The following is a 17,128-nucleotide window of genomic DNA, read 5'->3' as shown; positions in this document are numbered from 1 at the left end:
CAAAAATACTGCATAAAATTCATGTAATTAGATTAAACTGAACATGTTACAACATAAAATCAATGGAATTAATACTGACTTGATATATATATGTAGTATAGCTACTGGTATAATGGCATTATGTACATGAGCATTGAGAATGCATGCTGTAAAGGAAAGTTAATACACACAATAAAACTAAGTAGCTACATATTATGAATAGAGTGTTACATTGTTTTACCAAAATAGTTTGTTACATTGTTTTGCCAAAATAGTTCATTCTTCTGGAGTTGACAGATATAAATTCCCTCGCAATTGAAACTAAATCTAATTTATCAGTTCTATGCTGGTGAACATGCATAAGCAACAGGTTGTTCAATTTACAGGCACTAATCGTATTCCGCAAGTAAGTTTTAATTCTACGGAGACTTGAAAATGATCTTTCAGCAGTGGAAGTAGTCACAGGAAATGTGAAATATAGCAAAAGAACTTTATTAACTTCACAGAGCATATTTTGATAAATTTCTGATTGCATCATGGCATCTGCTATAGTTCTAACATTGGTGACTCTTTTGATGGTACCATTGAGTGCAGTTTTTATCGCATCAGGCAGCATGCGCAACTGAACTTTCAAATGCTCGACATCTACATCTCCTTCAAGAAACCTAACTAAAGCCTGAGACAACGAGTCTGTACCAGTACCATTAGCACATGTTAGCAACAGGGTCTCTATATCTCGGATCAATTGGATATCTGATTGATCAAATCGCCTTTTAACTTCTTCTGATACTGTATCAATGGCCTCATAGTAAGTTTGTCGATACATGTCTCTTGTACACGAGTGTTGATGAGGTGCAGAAGACCCATGGTCCAGCCTTCTAGGCAATTTGTGGATTCTAGGCAACTTGGGTTCTGCAGTCAGAGACTGTGACTCATGGATGACACGTTCATAAAAACAATTAAATGTGCTTTCATTTCGTATTGAACGAAGATGAGAAATAAGCACATTGGCAGCCTTCATTGCTTCTTGAACAGTAATGTTAACTGCTTGAATATTGGTGGAGCACTGCTCAGCTGGAGCAAATATCTGGTGAGCCAGTTTTAAGCCAAAAAAAAGTATCAAACTGCTCCATCCGATTTAACAGCCCGCTTGCCTTTGCAGCATATTCATCATGCCCTTCCTGTATGGTATCAAGAGCAGTTAACAATACTTTGTAATTCTTTAAAACACTCGCTATAGCCCCATGTCTCACAGTCCATCGAGTTGGACAGAGAGTCCTCAATGAAGGCAGTGTTTCACCTGTGTTCACTGTCACATCGCTTTTTAAAGTTTCAAAAAGGTTTAGCCTTTTAGGAGAAAATTTTATAAGCTGGACCAAGTTATAAATAAAATCCAGGGTGTTTCGGAGAAGCTTGCACTTTTTAGAAACATCTTGTACACATAGATTTAAACTGTGTGCTAAGCAATGAACATAAAGAGCTTTAGGTTCTTCTTGTTTGAATAGTGCCTGGGCCCCATTCTTTATGCCGCTCATGTTGCTAGCTCCATCGTAAGCCTGCCCTCTACACTGAGATATAGACAACGAACATCTCATCAGCACATCTTTGATTTCATGGTGGATGGTCACGGCTTTAGTATTAGGGAGTTCTTTCAAGCCCAAGAGGTCTTCATGAACTTCATAGCAATTATTAACCCAACGAACTGATACAGATACTTGCTCAGTACCTGAAACATCAGTGGCTTCGTCAGCAATTATAGCATACCATGGGGCACTACTGACTTCACTTATGATGTCTCTGAGAATGCTTTTCCCCATTGATTTTATTAGCTCATCTACAATTGTTGGTGAAATGTACTCACGTTGTCTCAGCCATTTGTTCATGCCTGGGCAATCTTCTGCTTGTAACAGGAGAAGTTGGTACAGATTACCTTGAAAAGCCTCTGCATTTTCATTGTGACCCCTAATAGCCAAACCCTGTTTTCCTAAAAATTTGATTGCCCGTAACAACTTTAGAAGCATGCTCCTGTGAAATTCTTGCTCAGGAGCAGCTCTGGTGTCTAGTATACAGCCAATGTGGATACTAGACTCCCTCAACTGAAGCCGCTCTACTGCTTCACGATGCATATCACTATTTTCATGCATGTGAAATCTTTCAAGGGCTTTGTTCCAATTACCAAATCCATCACCGATAAATGATGAATTTTTAAGCACTGAAGTTGACAATAGTCCGTGTTGCTTTGCTAAGCAACAGATCCTACAGTATATTTTATACCGACCGGTGCAGACAGTAATCCAAGGGTATTTATTATACCAGGATGTTTGTATGGATCTATTGTATTGTTTCTTCTGCCCTAGCTGCCTTTCTTTGCTAAGATGTGATTGCATACATTTTGATTTGGACACATCCAATGGCTGGTTTGGCCTAGTTAAATCACTACAACCAACACAACCACAGCCATCTGATGTGCTACAAACAGTGGCACTGTCAGAAGCTGTGTTCCTTGCTACACTAATACTAATTTCCGGCGTGCCTACAAGATTACTACTTGGAGAGTCCACTTGAGACACCGTTTCTTCGCTTAATTGTTCGCGTGATTGTTGTGTAACAGCACTAACCTGTGGGATCAGCTGTATTTCCTCTTCATTTTCAACGTCTTCATCCGAATCTTCGTCTAACTGTCGAACCGGAACATCAGCGGAAACGGATGAAAACGTGGTCGCTTCAATTGTATCCATTTCTTGACTATCGGAATCTCGATCGGAATCATCGATGATTATAACTTGGGTTGTGCTGTTCGGCCTAGCACCTGTGCTAGCAGCTTTCTTCTTGCTTGCCACAAACTCGACGATACGTCTCTGACACTTGTCCATTACTCGGGTACAATACAAAAGGAATCACGTGATGTACGATCACGTGATATGTGCTAAAATCAAAGGGGTGCGCCAGCACCCGGCGCACCTGTGGCTCCTACGCCCCTGTAAAAGTCATCTTCAGTTATAATCTCTTCTTCTATTGGCTCTAATACTACTTCAAGTTCATCACAGCTGGTTCCTTCAAAATCAATCTCTTCATCTTCACTGCTGCTACTCTCACATTCATCAGTGTTCATACAACTTTGGCATAGGCACCCTGGACCACACTTTCTTTGTTTCCTTCTGCATCCACATTTCATAGTATTGCAGCCACTTTTACAGCTGCAACCTTTCAGCAAAAATTCTATGTTATCCCTTATTTTCTGTTGCGTATCAGGGGATTCCCATTCAATGGTGTAGTTTCCATCAGTCAGTTTCCAACCATAGTCATTTGGGGGTGGTAGTGATCCGTAAATGTCTGGCTTACTAGATTGCTGCCACATTTGACTAATCCAGCATGATCGTAGCCAGTGCTGCCAAAGAGATGTCACAGTGGGTACTCTTTCCTCTTCATGGATGATTCTGGTACCAACTACTTCTCTAATTTGGTTTAGCCATAGCCGGTGCCTCTCTTCAGTTTGTAACAATGGATCTATGGAGTTATAAAGGTGGATGGGGGTTTTATGTCCTTTAGCTGCTTCAAATGTTTTTAAATGCTTTCTAAAATACAATGATCCGACCAATCTAACAAAGGCTAAAAATCCTTGTTCTTTGTTATGTGGTGATGTATCATGTAAACAACCAGGCATGTTTTGTCCACAGATAAATGATGCATACTGAAAGAAACAATTGAGTACTGTAGCCTTGCCTATGGACCTGAAGTAGGAGATGTAATCACATCCTGAGCAAATAAATAAAGTTTGCAATACCAAGCCCAGGTCATTCTGCCGCATACTCCTTAAATCAAAGTCTTTCAACATTGCTGTTTGTAAGTTATTGATGTTGATGTACTTGTTGCTGTCAGAGTGTGGAACATTAATTTGTACTATGTATGTAGTTGTAGGATGTTGCTTCACGAAACTTAATCCAATGTTGTAGACATCAGTATCTGGGGAATAGATGAGAACACTGCTAGCTTGTGACTGCACAGCATGGCGCCACATTCTGGTGTCAGCTTCTTGTGCAGTTGAGTAGTACTCCTCAAGTTGCTCTGCAACAAGTTCACTGGGGCTTAACAACCATGCAGTGTTCTCACCTAAACCCGAGAAACACCCAGCTAGAATCAGTCGTTGTTTAGATGTTAGGAGATAGCGTCCCTTCTGAAGTAGAGCTAGCCCAACAGCTTCAACTAATAATCGCTTGCACTGTTGACACTGTAAACACTCCTGCCACTTGTTTGGTACTTGAGCGTCAGGACCAAAAGAGCCATGTTGATGGTCAGTGTTGCTGTTTGAGTACCGTCTTGCCTGCTCAAACTGTTTGGGGTTAAACGCTTGCACATTAGGTTTGTCAAATATTAAATGAACCTCTGATGTACCGGCCTTAAAGTGTTGTAGAATGAACTGATTAAAAAGAAAGACTGTATATTCAGAGAAAGTCTTAGTTTGGCGAAGTGGTCTTGTGTTTAGTATAAACATGGCATCGATAATAGCAATGTGAGGTATAAATGGCAAGTGTGAAACTAGGATGGGAGCATCAGCTGACTGATACCGGCTAGCCAGCTTAGTGGTCCAAGTGCTCTTATTACCTTTGTGAGGATTACCTTGCTCATCCGCTAGTGCCCGTGGCCATTCTGAATATTGTACTTCTGATGGGCTCCCAAGCTTATGATAGTTGGACCAAACTAAATGGCGTCGTAAACATGTGATTAGATGTTTATCATCTCTCTCCTTGGCTGTGCCCTTAGGTTTAACTGTTTTTTTCGTTGCCATAGTCAACAGTTTATGTTGTCTTAGAGTGGGCTTTGTTGTGGTTGGATACTGCAACATGTGGTACTTGACGTAATCCTGAAATGCTTGCTCTCCAATCTGACGAAACGAAAGCATATCACATGCTTGTTCATTGGTGGCTACTTGTCCAGTGAATACATTCAAAAGCTCTCTATTCTTAGGCTGTACACAAAACAACTGATTTTCTGAAGCAACACTGCAAAGCTGTTTGATGTTTTGTTCATATTTGCATGCCTGAGGAGAATCATCAAGGATGTTATTATTTGACTCTTTGTGGTGTTCGAAACGTTCTGGGAACAATTCTTGAATAAGATTTTTGTGTACTTTAATTCGATCATTTAAAAACAATGTGGTTTTCTGCAGGTAAGGTTTAGTAGGGCGAGCTATGGCAGTCTTTAAATCTTTATTAATGCACATTTCATGTGCCTCATCGAGGGCTACAGCTCGCCAATGTTGCTGAGTTAGCTTGACAGTAAATGCTCCTCTTTCCAAGCAATTCAAAAGCACTGGTGGGTAGTGTTGAATCTCACCAAGATGGTGGGGCAATATTCTGGCATAATATTCCCTGTCAAATGCTGCAAACATGGGAGCCATTAGCTTTAAACTGGTTATGCGTAACTCCCAATTGCTACTCCTTATGGCTAAATACAGAGCAAAGTAACAAAAACAGTCGGTAAAAACAAACTGGGCCCAAAACTTCCATGTTTTGTCATTTTCACCCATCTGTTTCACAAACTTCTTGAAGTCTTCTCCACTGTTGCTGTCCTTCACCAGTTCACAAATTCTCTCCATCATGTTCTTAGGTGAGTTCTTTGTCTGTATGCCAGTAAGGAGTATGCAAGTGACATCCTCAGTGATGGTAGTCTTATTGGTTAAAACATACGCACGCCACATTTCCCTGTATAAGGCCTCCCATGTTTGCAGCAAGAAATAGTGTGTACGTTTAAAGTTTGAACAGTGCTCCAACGACTTAAGTGTGGTCCCATGATAGCCAGAATTCTTAGCCAGCTCTCTTAGACCGGCAGAGTAGTATTCCTTCATTAAAATAGGCTGGTAGTTTTTCATAATGTGCCAGTCTCCTGGAAAAATTAGTAGCTTTCTCAACATTGTGCTATACTGTTTCTTGACATTCATGAGGTGTCTATAGGTCTTCCCATCTCCCACTAAAATCACCCATCCATCCTGGACTCCATCAAATCTTGCCAACAGATCTTCTGCTACCATTGACATTGTCTCTGCACAGTCAGGGTTCTCATCCAATAATTCCATATAATGTACAGCTGATGTACACTGTGTGTGCTGTAAATCACAGTGCCTGTTGTCATCTAGAAATACTCTAACATCACTGATAACAGCATTTGGTGAAACGCTATCTGTGTGTTGGTGGTAGTGCAAACAATACTTCTGGATAATGTATGAAAACAGCTTATTGTCCAATGATATCCTCTCATTTGCTTGATGGTTGTTCTCTTGGAAACTCTCTAAGGTAAGTGTGAGTTGAGGTGGTGGTAGTGTATCTAAATTGGTCTGTAGAGAAGGTACTAAGCTGTTAACTGACACAGTCCTTTGGCGCTTGGGTCCATTCTTTCCGTGCTTGTGAGGAGAGTTCTCTGGTGACATTTGTCGTTGCTGCTGTCGAATCAGTTTATTGGTTGTAAAAGCTGGATTGCTTTCTTCAATACTAATGGGAGGTGATTGTGGTGGAGGTGTGGTCATCTCCACATCTGTACCTGCTGCTGTAGTGGCTGTCTCTAGTTCAGATTGAAACTCATTGCTTGATGTTAGTATTAATGGTACTCCTGGTTGTACAAGCTGCAGAGTTGTCCCATGGTAACTCCGCTGTTGATCACCACAGTAAACAGCAGAATAACTCTGTAGCATGTCGAAGTTATCAATTGAGGCTACAGTAAAGTATGTAGTTGAAATTTTATCCCAGATTGCTGCCTGACGTCGAGCCGTAGCATGGTATGTCACGAATCTGTCATGGGTGTCTGGGGAACTGGAACATCCCAATCTGTTTAAAATTCTCGTAAGTTTGCGAGATCCCCCACAAACTTCGATGGTATCTGCTACTATGTCGTAGATTGGTGGTGGTTTCTTAGGATTGGTACAAAACATTAATTGGCACAGGATAAAAAACAGTCGAATTTTCTTTGCATGTGAGGTAATGCTAGAAGTTTTACGTTCTCGAATGGTGTCGGTGATAAATGTTAAGAATTGTAGTAGTAACGGGTTCACATTGTTGAGACTATCATCAATACTGATTAAAAGTGATGGTGATAATTTGTTGATTTCTTCATGGATTAGGTCATTTATTATAACACTAGCTTCCTTTAGTGTGGTCTCTGTGTTAGGATGCTTACTTTGTGATTTATGATGATGTTTACTAGGTTCAAATGATGACACAAGCTGTGATGAACTGAGAGCCCAAGACAAGGCAACCAAGAGATCTGCCCCTCTTCGGTACAACACCGTACCAAATCTCATGTGTACACACTTGTACATCATATAGGGATGGAGGTGAACAATAAGGTGATCTAGTAGCCACCGAGATGAAAATTGAATTATCCTTTCTCTCTCTTCTAGGTTGACCGACTTCACATCTTCACTATACTGGACTCCATAGGCTTCAAGGAATACTTGGCATACCCATGGCAGGAGAACAGCCTTTTGTGACAGTAAAGACTGGGCAACAAAAAGCACTGCAGTAAGAATTGCATTTGTTAGTTTATCGTCATCATGTCTTCTAATGGTGACCTCCCATGTTTCAATTTCTTTTTCTAGCATCTCATCTGTTCCATTCAGTTGGCATTCTATGGACTTGATTATGCTACTATGTGTGTTGTAGCAGCTTGTACATATTCTGTCACTTGGTCCTATGACTATCTCAGTACCAATTGTTTCTGTGAGGTACTGTGATATCAGTGTAGGATTGGGACTGTAGCGAATGAATTTTTGTCCATGTTTTGATGTAGCTCCACAAGATGAACATCTACTTGGGGAGTTAAACTGATGGTATACCTTGCTGTAACAAGCTGGACACAACAGAAATGGGATGTCATCAGCTACCTGCACTTCAAGGTGAGTCTTCAATGCAGTGATTGTGGCAAAAGCAGGCTTCATAAGTTTTTCAGGAAATCTGTCATGACACTGTGGATGTATACAGCCTTTAGGAGAATCGTGAACTTCATTAGCCTTTTTCCATTTTGGTGTAAATGTGTTGTCATTATGGTGTCGTTTGGCTTCTACTAAATGTTTCTTACAAACATAGCTTTCATCTGGGGGGCATTTTCCAAGGTGTGTGTACACAAAATGCTTTTCAGCACTCCCCCAGTAACTGTACTTAGTCATTTGCTTACCATTACCTCTATCACCACATAGGGTGCAGCACTTCACACTGTCAGCTGGCTGAGAGCAAGTGGCAGATCTTTCCTTACTTGGAGAGTCCACTCCATCTGATGACTATTGTTAAATATTGTATTATCATGCTATTATTGTATAAATGTATAGTGGGTACTACAGCCATAGTGCACAAGTTTTTATTATTTTGTTATCTACACTAAACATTTCTCTACGCGTTTAGCATGATTACGAAGCCCCACATACTCTGAAACAAATTGTACCACACATGAAAACCACAATGTGATAAACTTACCATGTTTGCTGACCGCGTTGGAGCTTGTTGCTAAGGCAGTGCAGCTGCTAGATATCAGTGCATTGGGAAAGCTTAGTGACGTGTTGTTCCGTATATTAATGTAACTTGTCGTAAGACGTAGCCGTCGAAGCTAGCGAGCGCTGTTAATTTAGGTGGTGCCCACAGTGAAAAGCGTTTTGTTTTCCCGGCGAATAAAGACCGCGCAACTAAACCGAGGTAATAAAGCGTAATTTGTGACGGTTGCGTTTCGACTGAATAGGTGTCTTCGAGGATTTAAAAACCTGAGGTGACGTCACCGATGGTTTTTAAATCCTCGAAGACGCCTATTGTGACTGTCTACGTGTTTTAGACAATGGCGTAGAAGCAGTTAGTTAGTATAGAGAGTTCCCATTGTAAACACCTAGGGTATTTCAGCATAGATAATACACGTAATAAGGATTGGCAACGCGCATAGCAACTATTAGACAATCCTCGTTACGGTCGCGTGACTTATTATGTAACTTATGCGCGTCTATTGTCATAGATACGGCTACCCGTCATGAATGCTCCGCTTTATCGTTCCCAGTGCTGTTATTTCGCTATCCAGTAATAGAGAGGAACTACTCATGTAACCAGTATCGATCGTAGTGAGCTATCAACCAGCGGATTTTGGGCGCGGCAGCAACTTGGTGAGTCGTGGAGTCTTACCGTTTCACATGAGCATCGAATTCTATCAAGGATTCTATGCGCTCCTGGTAGCCAGCTACAGTAGGTCATAATAAGGATGGACTATGTAAACCAGGATTTAAGCCGATTGTATGCTCGTTTAGGACTTCAGCAGCAAATACCTTATGTATTCAGTGGCAATGTTTTTTTTAATGGAGAGCTCGAAATGGATATTGTATGTATATTGGGAATTTACTTCCCCAGTAAACGCCAGGTACCCATTATGATTATGATTATGATTATGATTAGATACTGGAAAGACAGCACTCAGTGCTGGTTACATCCAGGAGGGGGGGGGGACCCTCAAAACAAAAAGGGGGTTAATTACAACAAATCTAGTCCAAAAATACAATTATTAAACTGTTCTAGTGACTCTGTATCGATGATGTGATTAGGGAGGTTATTCCATTGCTTGATAGTTCCTGGAAAGTAACTCTGTTGGTAAGCAAGTGTTCTAGTTGGAGGAATTATATATCTGTATTGGTGATGCAATCTAGTTGGATATGAAGTAGGCTTGAAATACTCAGGGAGCTGGATAGATGGCAAAGCGTGATGTAATACTCTATATAGTAAGTTCAAACGATCAATACATCTTCTGCTCTGTAGGCTCTTCCAATGCAGTTGATCCAACAGGTAAGTGACACTACTCATTGGATTGTAATCCGATGCTACCCATCTTGCAGCACGACGTTGTACCTTCTCTAAAGTATTAATTAAGTATAGCTGGTGAGGGTCCCAGACACAACTAGCATATTCCAGCAGAGGACGTATTGATGTTAAATAGGCTGTTATCTTAACTTCTTTGGAGCATTTACTTATATTACGTTTAAGAAAGTTGAGACTTTTAGTTGCTTTGCCGCAAAGATGATCGATGTGGTGGGACCAAGACATTGATTGGTGGAATATGACCCCTAGATATGGATGCTGACTCTTCAGTTCCAGAGCTTTATTGTCAATGCTGTAGGTGGTGAGCATGGGAGTTTTGCTTCTTGAACAACGTAGAAAAACACACTTTTCAACATTTAGTTTCATTTGCCAAGTTTTAGCCCAGTGGAAGACTTTATTTAGATCTTGTTGTAGGATACTATTGTCTTCTTCTGAATCAATAATTCTGTAAATAATACAGTCATCGGCAAAGAGACGAATCGAGGAGTTGATATTTGTAGATATGTCATTGATGTAAAGTAGGAACATTAATGGCCCAAGTACAGTGCCTTGTGGGACACCTGACTTTACTGGAACAAACCTGGAAGTTACATTATTTAGCACTACTCTTTGTTTGCGTTGTGTTAGCCAAGCCTTAATCCATTGATGAAGGTCTCCTTGTATTCCATAGTGTGATAGTTTCTGTAATAATCGTTTATGAGGAACTGAGTCAAAAGCTTTTGAGAAATCTAATAAAATTAGATCTATTTGTTTCTGTTGGTCCATTACCTTTAAGATTTCCTCTGTTAGCATTACTAGTTGGGATTGACATGAGTACTTAGGCCTAAAACCGTGTTGGCAATTATTGAGGATATTATTTTGGTCTACATGATTCATAATTGAGTGAAAAACAATATGTTCCATTACCTTGCAACAGGTAGAGGTAAGAGAAATTGGTCGATAATTATTAGCTGAGTTTCGGTTGCCTTTCTTATGTACAGGGACAACATTTGCTGTTAGCCAGTCAGTTGGAAGATTGTTGGTGGTAAAAGATTGAGTAAAAATTACCTGGAGTATAGGTGCAATTTCAGCTCTGCATAATTTCAGTATTTGCGTAGGAATCCCATCAGGACCTGGAGCCTTGCTAGTATCCAATTGTTGAAGTAAGTTTTCAATTCCTTCGGTTGAAAATATAAAACCCATTGATGTTGCTGTGACAGCTCACCAGGTCCCCAACTGTATACAGCTGGAGCAATGTGAACAAAGTTTCTTGCTCAAGGAAACACTAAATTTGCAAACCCAGGAACCAAACCTGGAACCTTTCAATTACCAGGCTAGTGCTCTAGCCACTTGGCTATGCTGCCTCACTGTCCTTGTCCCAACTTAGTGGTCGTTGTGGAACTTTGGGTTCTGCGACCTCTCCCTGTGAGATCTATATAGTCCCAGGAGGATTCTGCACAAGACTATAGTGCCTGAGTGGTGCACAGGCATCCCAGTGTTGGTTTTTTGGGTGGCAATAGGTACAGCTGCCGGCTTAGGCTGTGTGTGTGGTGGAGGACAAGAGTTCACTGAACACTCCATTCTGTTTTTGTTGTGTTGTTCACATGTGTGTTGTATAGCGCCAGGGGTCAGTCAAATTCAGCTATCTTAATAATGCATGTGCTGTTGACAACTGTTACTGTGTGCTATGACCATGTAAAGTGAACAACTAAATAGTGCAGTAAGCACTGAAATTTCAATGGTGAGGCTAATTGTTTGTAGGAAACCATGCCAAGGGGGCTATATTTACATGAAAGATCTTGCAATGGCTGTTGTTTTAGGTATGTGGAAAGTATCCAAAGAAAGTAATCGTTTGACAAATTTCTGAACTTTGATCAACAAAATTTCACTGAGTGACAGACCTCTCAACCAACATCTCTAAATTGTGTAATGTTTAGGGATTTCAAGTGTTTGCTAGAATTTCAATAATATAAATCTTTATCTAGGTTTTACTTGGAATTTCACACTTCTATTATTGCAGAAAATGGAGTAGCCGACAGCCTCAATGGAGATGCAGGTGTGCTTTGCACAGATCAGTTAATGCATAGATAATAGAGTAAAGGGATAGGAAACGCAAGCGATTTCCGGTTTGATTTCCGTTACGCGTGACTTGAAAGGACAAGACAGTTTTGTGAGAATTAGTGTTCTAAGCAGCGTAAATAGTAATCCAACAGACTACAGTAAGTATTTAGGTCTATGTGAGAGATTTTGGCGAGAGAATTCAGACCGTAGATTTTGTAACAAAGCGTATCGCATTAACCGTGATTGTTACACGCTGTCACACTTTCACTCATCGTACCTTCATGCCTCGTCCATACCGCTTCTTTTATAGCCGGTTCCACTTTCGAATCTTGTGGTAAGCTAGGCGTGTCACCAACACAGTCTTTTACCGTTGCGTTGTACTGCAAGATGGTTAAAACTTTTGGTTAAAAATGGAAGATACTTAGTCGTTTCTTCAAGCAACAGTTCCTGTTTTGCTCCGATATTTCCTCTGGTTCCCTCTGTTAAATGGTAAGGAATAGGTTTATCACAGTTAAAAGGATAGAATATATTTACGAAGAAAGTAAAGTGGTTTAAAGTAATTTTGGGGCCGTTTTTTTCACTTTCAATCTCCTTTAATTTTGCGTATAACTTCCTTGAGGGTTGATACCATCCTATTTCCCTCGATTACTTACTTGAGTTCACTGTAGCAAAGTTTCACAGTCGTTGGTTACAAAATTCTGTCGTTACAACAATTTGTTTCTCTTTGATACAAGCGCAGCAAGCGTAACGAGTATGTTCGTGACGTACTACACGGAATTCCAATAGAAATGTACGTATTTTGTGACGTCACGTTATTGCGTTTCCTATCCCTTTACTCTATTATCTATGGTTAATGGAACATCCATCAGTCATTTATCTAGCTAACTCCAAGCCATCCTGGACCTGGAAGCCTCACTGATTTTGTGTGATTCCAGAGTTCAGAATTTAAGATTTCTTTATGAGATTGTGTGCCATGTCATTTCTGACTTTGAGGGTTGTGATGTTGCTGCTGTTTTATCTGATATGAATACTGCTACTAGTGCTTGAATTCAATGAATGTAACACAGTCGTAATTACCTTCACTGCTATACACTAGGATGTGGAACCTACTGGCAAATGCTCCACAGGTGTACAGTGGAATCTCAGTTATCCAAACCTGTATGTCAAAATTGAATACTCTATTAGAGTAGCGAGTGTTCTATTAGAGAAGTTATTAATTTTTCATACTTTGCAATTGACTAACATTGTGTAAAGAGATTTTGTACAAACTTCAGTTATCAGGTATCTGAGCTGCAGGTGGTGCCTAGGAGTTCAGATAACTAATATAATATGTGTCCATTGTTTATATCAGTTATTATAACAAAATGAACTAGCTATAGACTTAGTTTCCAGCACTTGAAGGAAATGTCTATTTTTGTGACAAAACACAAGGACGTCACTTGATATCCAGTGGATGGTATTTGCTGTGAGCTGCTACATTTATAGATATGCTCATCATTCCCTGTCTAAGCTTGAAGTCACGATACACTACTCTTTACCACCAACAGCTCCTTCATGTTGATAACATGCTCTGTTCCACTACACCTTTTATATCCCATTTTCACATACTTTGATGGCTAATGCCACATCTGAATTTGAGCTCATGCATATTTGCATAACACCACCATAACATTGAACTCTCTTGTGCTGAATAGTAACTTGATGCTTCTCCTCATGGTACCACGACAAAACTCCAAAACCCAGCACAATGAAACAGCTTCAAACCATACTTTGGGTAAGTGGTACGCCTACACAAAACAAAGCATGACACTCTACTAATGGTTACGATTAATTCTTCATATATTGTTCGGAAAAAAGCACTTTAGTGTCCTTGTTAAAACTCCAAAACTGTGAAAAGCCATGAAGCAGTGGGCCTTATCTTGCGCTGGGTTAAAACTGACAGTGCGTTTCACTATTTTATTACGTCAGATACTCACCTTAGTAGTTGTACGTTCGTTTGAACTAAGCTTTACGTCTTTACTCAGTAATACCCTGCTACGGTACAAGGAATGAAGCAGCCTAGTGCGTTTAGCAACGGGTGAGAGGGCGCGTTAACTGGATGACGAACCGTAACGAGGATTGTACGTGACGTCACTACAGGTTTAATAGGCGCGTTGCCAATCCTTTATTACGTGTGTTATCTATGATTTCAGCGAGCAAAAGATGTGAGGTCGCGCAAGCTCGCGCGCAAGCCATGAAGCGCGAATAACTGAAGGTTTGTAAAGTCGATAAAAAGTATGTTTGAGGCATTATAGATACGTGTGAATGGCAGCAAATGGGAATAGCCAGTGCCAACATGGCTGTCTTGCATGGTCTACAGAGCGTGCTTTAATATGGTGAAGGCCACAAACTGAATTAATGGCTTGTACCACGATGGTCTATAAATCCTCTGAGCTACCCACGCCTTTACCCGTATTTAATCATAATCATAATCATAACAGGGTTACCATTATTCCACGGAACGGCACGGAACGGAATGGCATATTCCGTGGCATTATTCTCCGGAACGGAACGCCTAAAGTGCCTAGATATATCCTCTAAATCACTTTCAAACACTATACTATGTTACTTTTGTGACAAACAAAACGAGCCGGCTGTTTCTTGTAGCCGTTAACTAGCCTTTCGGCTATAATTATGCCTCGAATTATGCCAATGTGGAATTTTATCACGTGACCTGCAACTGTCATCAGAGGTGACAACACGAGGGAACACAAGATGAAGAAGGTGAGTTGGTGACGAATGCAAATAAGTCCTTTTGTGGTGAATTCAGTCTTTGCTGTAGTTATAGAAAGTGCTTATAGCAGAAAGAACCAGAATGGAAGGCAATTCTGGAAGACAACCTGGATGACAGAACCAGAGTGGAAAACAACCTGGACGGCAGAACCAATGTGGTAGACCAGAGCTAAGAAGGACTGAGAATTACATTTTAGGTACTATAGCAGATCTCTGTGATTTTGATGAGAGATTCAGAGTTTTATAAACAAAGGCCACTCAGTGAACTTTTGACTTGGTTTATGAAAGGAAATTTAGTACTGCTGTATGTTGCAATACGTATGGCCCTAACACAGAATTTGAAAACTTACGTGAGTGGACAAGAGTCAGTAAAAGAGGTGAGTATGTGTTTGTTTGACATATTGTCTCTCAGCGGAACAGCCTGACTGCTCCAAACCTAGCTACAATTTATAATCTTCTTAAATGCAACAACTTTGTAAAGATCAGGCTTTACAAGCTCCTTGAGCCTCCTTACCTGTAAACCTAATGCTAACTTGAGAATGGATTTACCATCAATTGAGTGAGCAAAATGAACACTATTGGTGATAATTTTAATGGCTGAAAATTAAGCTAGAATTTTATCAAATCTCTTTCTTTGATATCTGCATGGGTTTGCTAAGCCTGTGGTGGAGTTACTGAAGTGTTGGTAGCCTGTAGTTGTTTACTAGATAGGAAAAAAATGGCAAGGCCAACAACAAAATGTCATTGCTTACTTTCTGGACAAGAATAGCATTGATAGTAGCTTTTTGATGCACTGCAGTGTCACATTGTGGTGGTGATATACAAACATCTAATGGTAGCACTCATTTTGCCACTTTCTCTCTCAATACTTTTCTTTGACTGCTTGGTTCACACCAATAAAATTATATAGAACATGCTGACCAGGTTTCTACTCTATTTAGAGCTAATTTTAATATGGGCTCTGCTACTAACAATTAACCATATACATTTTTATTTTTTAGTGGGAAAGGATTACTATTTCCTTACTTGTTTTGTAGTTAATATCATTATGTTAACAGTTAATATGTTTGCTCCAACATGCAGATCATCTAGTGTGCAGTGAGGAAGACTCATCACACAGTGGATCACTCCTTTTGGACAGCTCTCCATCAAGTCAACCTGTCAATGAAGCTTCCAAAAACTTGTTCAAAAGTATACGACTCGGTGAAAAGAAGCAGCATCCTCCTACAAAATAAAAGACTGCTGATACAACAGAGAATCGTCCAAAGATGAAGACACCCATTCCTGGATTGATGAGTTACACTTCATGTATGTGGACAAAGCTGTGGTATTGTCGGGTGATTGGATTAATGTTGCAATTATCAATGCTAACCAATATAATATTGAACAAGTAGTTCAAACAAAATTTCAAGATGTTGGCTATTGAGTTATTTGATTGTTGAAAGTGCTTTCACTCAAGTTATACTTGACAGCAACAGAAATCACTGGGTGACAATTAGTAACTCAACCAGAAAAGATGCGTTGGTTTTGATAGTATGTTTTCTTATGACAACTAGCTAATGCAAGTGGCCTGTTTACTGCACACCAACAAAACCAGAATTTACCCTGAACTTTGTAGATGTTCATAAACAGACTGGATGTAATGATTGTGGTTTGTGCTCCTGTGTTTAGGTGAAAACCCTGGCACATTAGTATTTGGCTACCCTATAAGATGTGTAGCCATCTTTCATCTTGTATTGAACAACAATGTTTTTCTATGTTACCAATCAGAGGCAAAAGAAGAAAAATCTGAAAATAAAATAAACTGAACAAGCAAAGGCTTACTGGATGCCTGGCATGCCTCGTTGACCTCCAATGATATGCTGTTTGGAGTGTTCAGAATGGTACCATGGGGATGTATGCATTTCTCCAGTTTCTGTTGAAGCACCTTAGACAAAGAATGTACACTGGAGTTGTCAAAGCTGTGTTGAAACTAATTAGTGTATAGTAATTGTTACAGTGTAGTATATCATTGTACCATTTATTTGCTGTACTGCTTTTAATTTAATTGTGTTAATCTACTGTATATGCTAATACTTTGTCACTTATTTTACTTGATAGTGTTGGTGTTATCAACATAGTTAATTGTATTCAATTTTTGCTGTTCAACTGTGTATTCTTGCTTCCTGTAAGAATTTTTTCACTGTGGCATCAACCTATGTAGCAAGGTTAAATTAGACATGCTGTATAGCTACATACATAGTTGAGACTTGGGGACTGAGAGACAACCTTTAAGTTTATTAGTAGCTACTGTAATAAAACAGACATAATACTGCGACTACTAGTTTTTATGCTATAGCTTTGCAGACCTGATAGCTATAGATTTAGAGTTGAATGTAGTCTATAGAACTTCCCTTATAGATCTAGCCGTTCCAGGACGCCCATGGCCACCAAGAGATACTATAGTTGATGCGCTGGAGGGGGGGGGACGTGTGTCTGCTCTGTTCCGTTCCGGAGAATAATGCCAC

The 17,128-nt window shown here is 40.0% G+C and overlaps 1 long non-coding RNA gene and 1 pseudogene across 2 annotated transcripts; one reads left to right on the top strand and one right to left on the bottom strand.

The window, feature by feature from the left end:
- Window positions 1–6: 6 nt before the first annotated feature.
- Window positions 7–2,898, bottom strand: LOC136238131 (zinc finger MYM-type protein 1-like; annotated as a pseudogene).
- A 6,055-nt stretch (window positions 2,899–8,953) lies between these two features.
- Window positions 8,954–16,823, top strand: LOC136238242 (uncharacterized). Of its 2 annotated transcripts, XR_010692864.1 has the most exons (5): window positions 8,954–9,106; window positions 11,774–11,844; window positions 12,731–14,612; window positions 14,671–14,998; window positions 15,705–16,823. It is a non-coding gene; the product is annotated as an uncharacterized lncRNA (long non-coding RNA). The 2 variants fall into 2 exon arrangements; XR_010692863.1 differs by having other exon boundaries at window positions 11,774–14,612.
- The last annotated feature ends 305 nt before the right edge of the window (window positions 16,824–17,128 follow it).

Source organism: Dysidea avara, chromosome 11, assembly GCF_963678975.1.
Source record: "Dysidea avara chromosome 11, odDysAvar1.4, whole genome shotgun sequence".
NCBI classification, from domain to species: domain Eukaryota; kingdom Metazoa; phylum Porifera; class Demospongiae; order Dictyoceratida; family Dysideidae; genus Dysidea; species Dysidea avara.
This window is presented reverse-complemented; position numbering and strand designations above follow the sequence as displayed.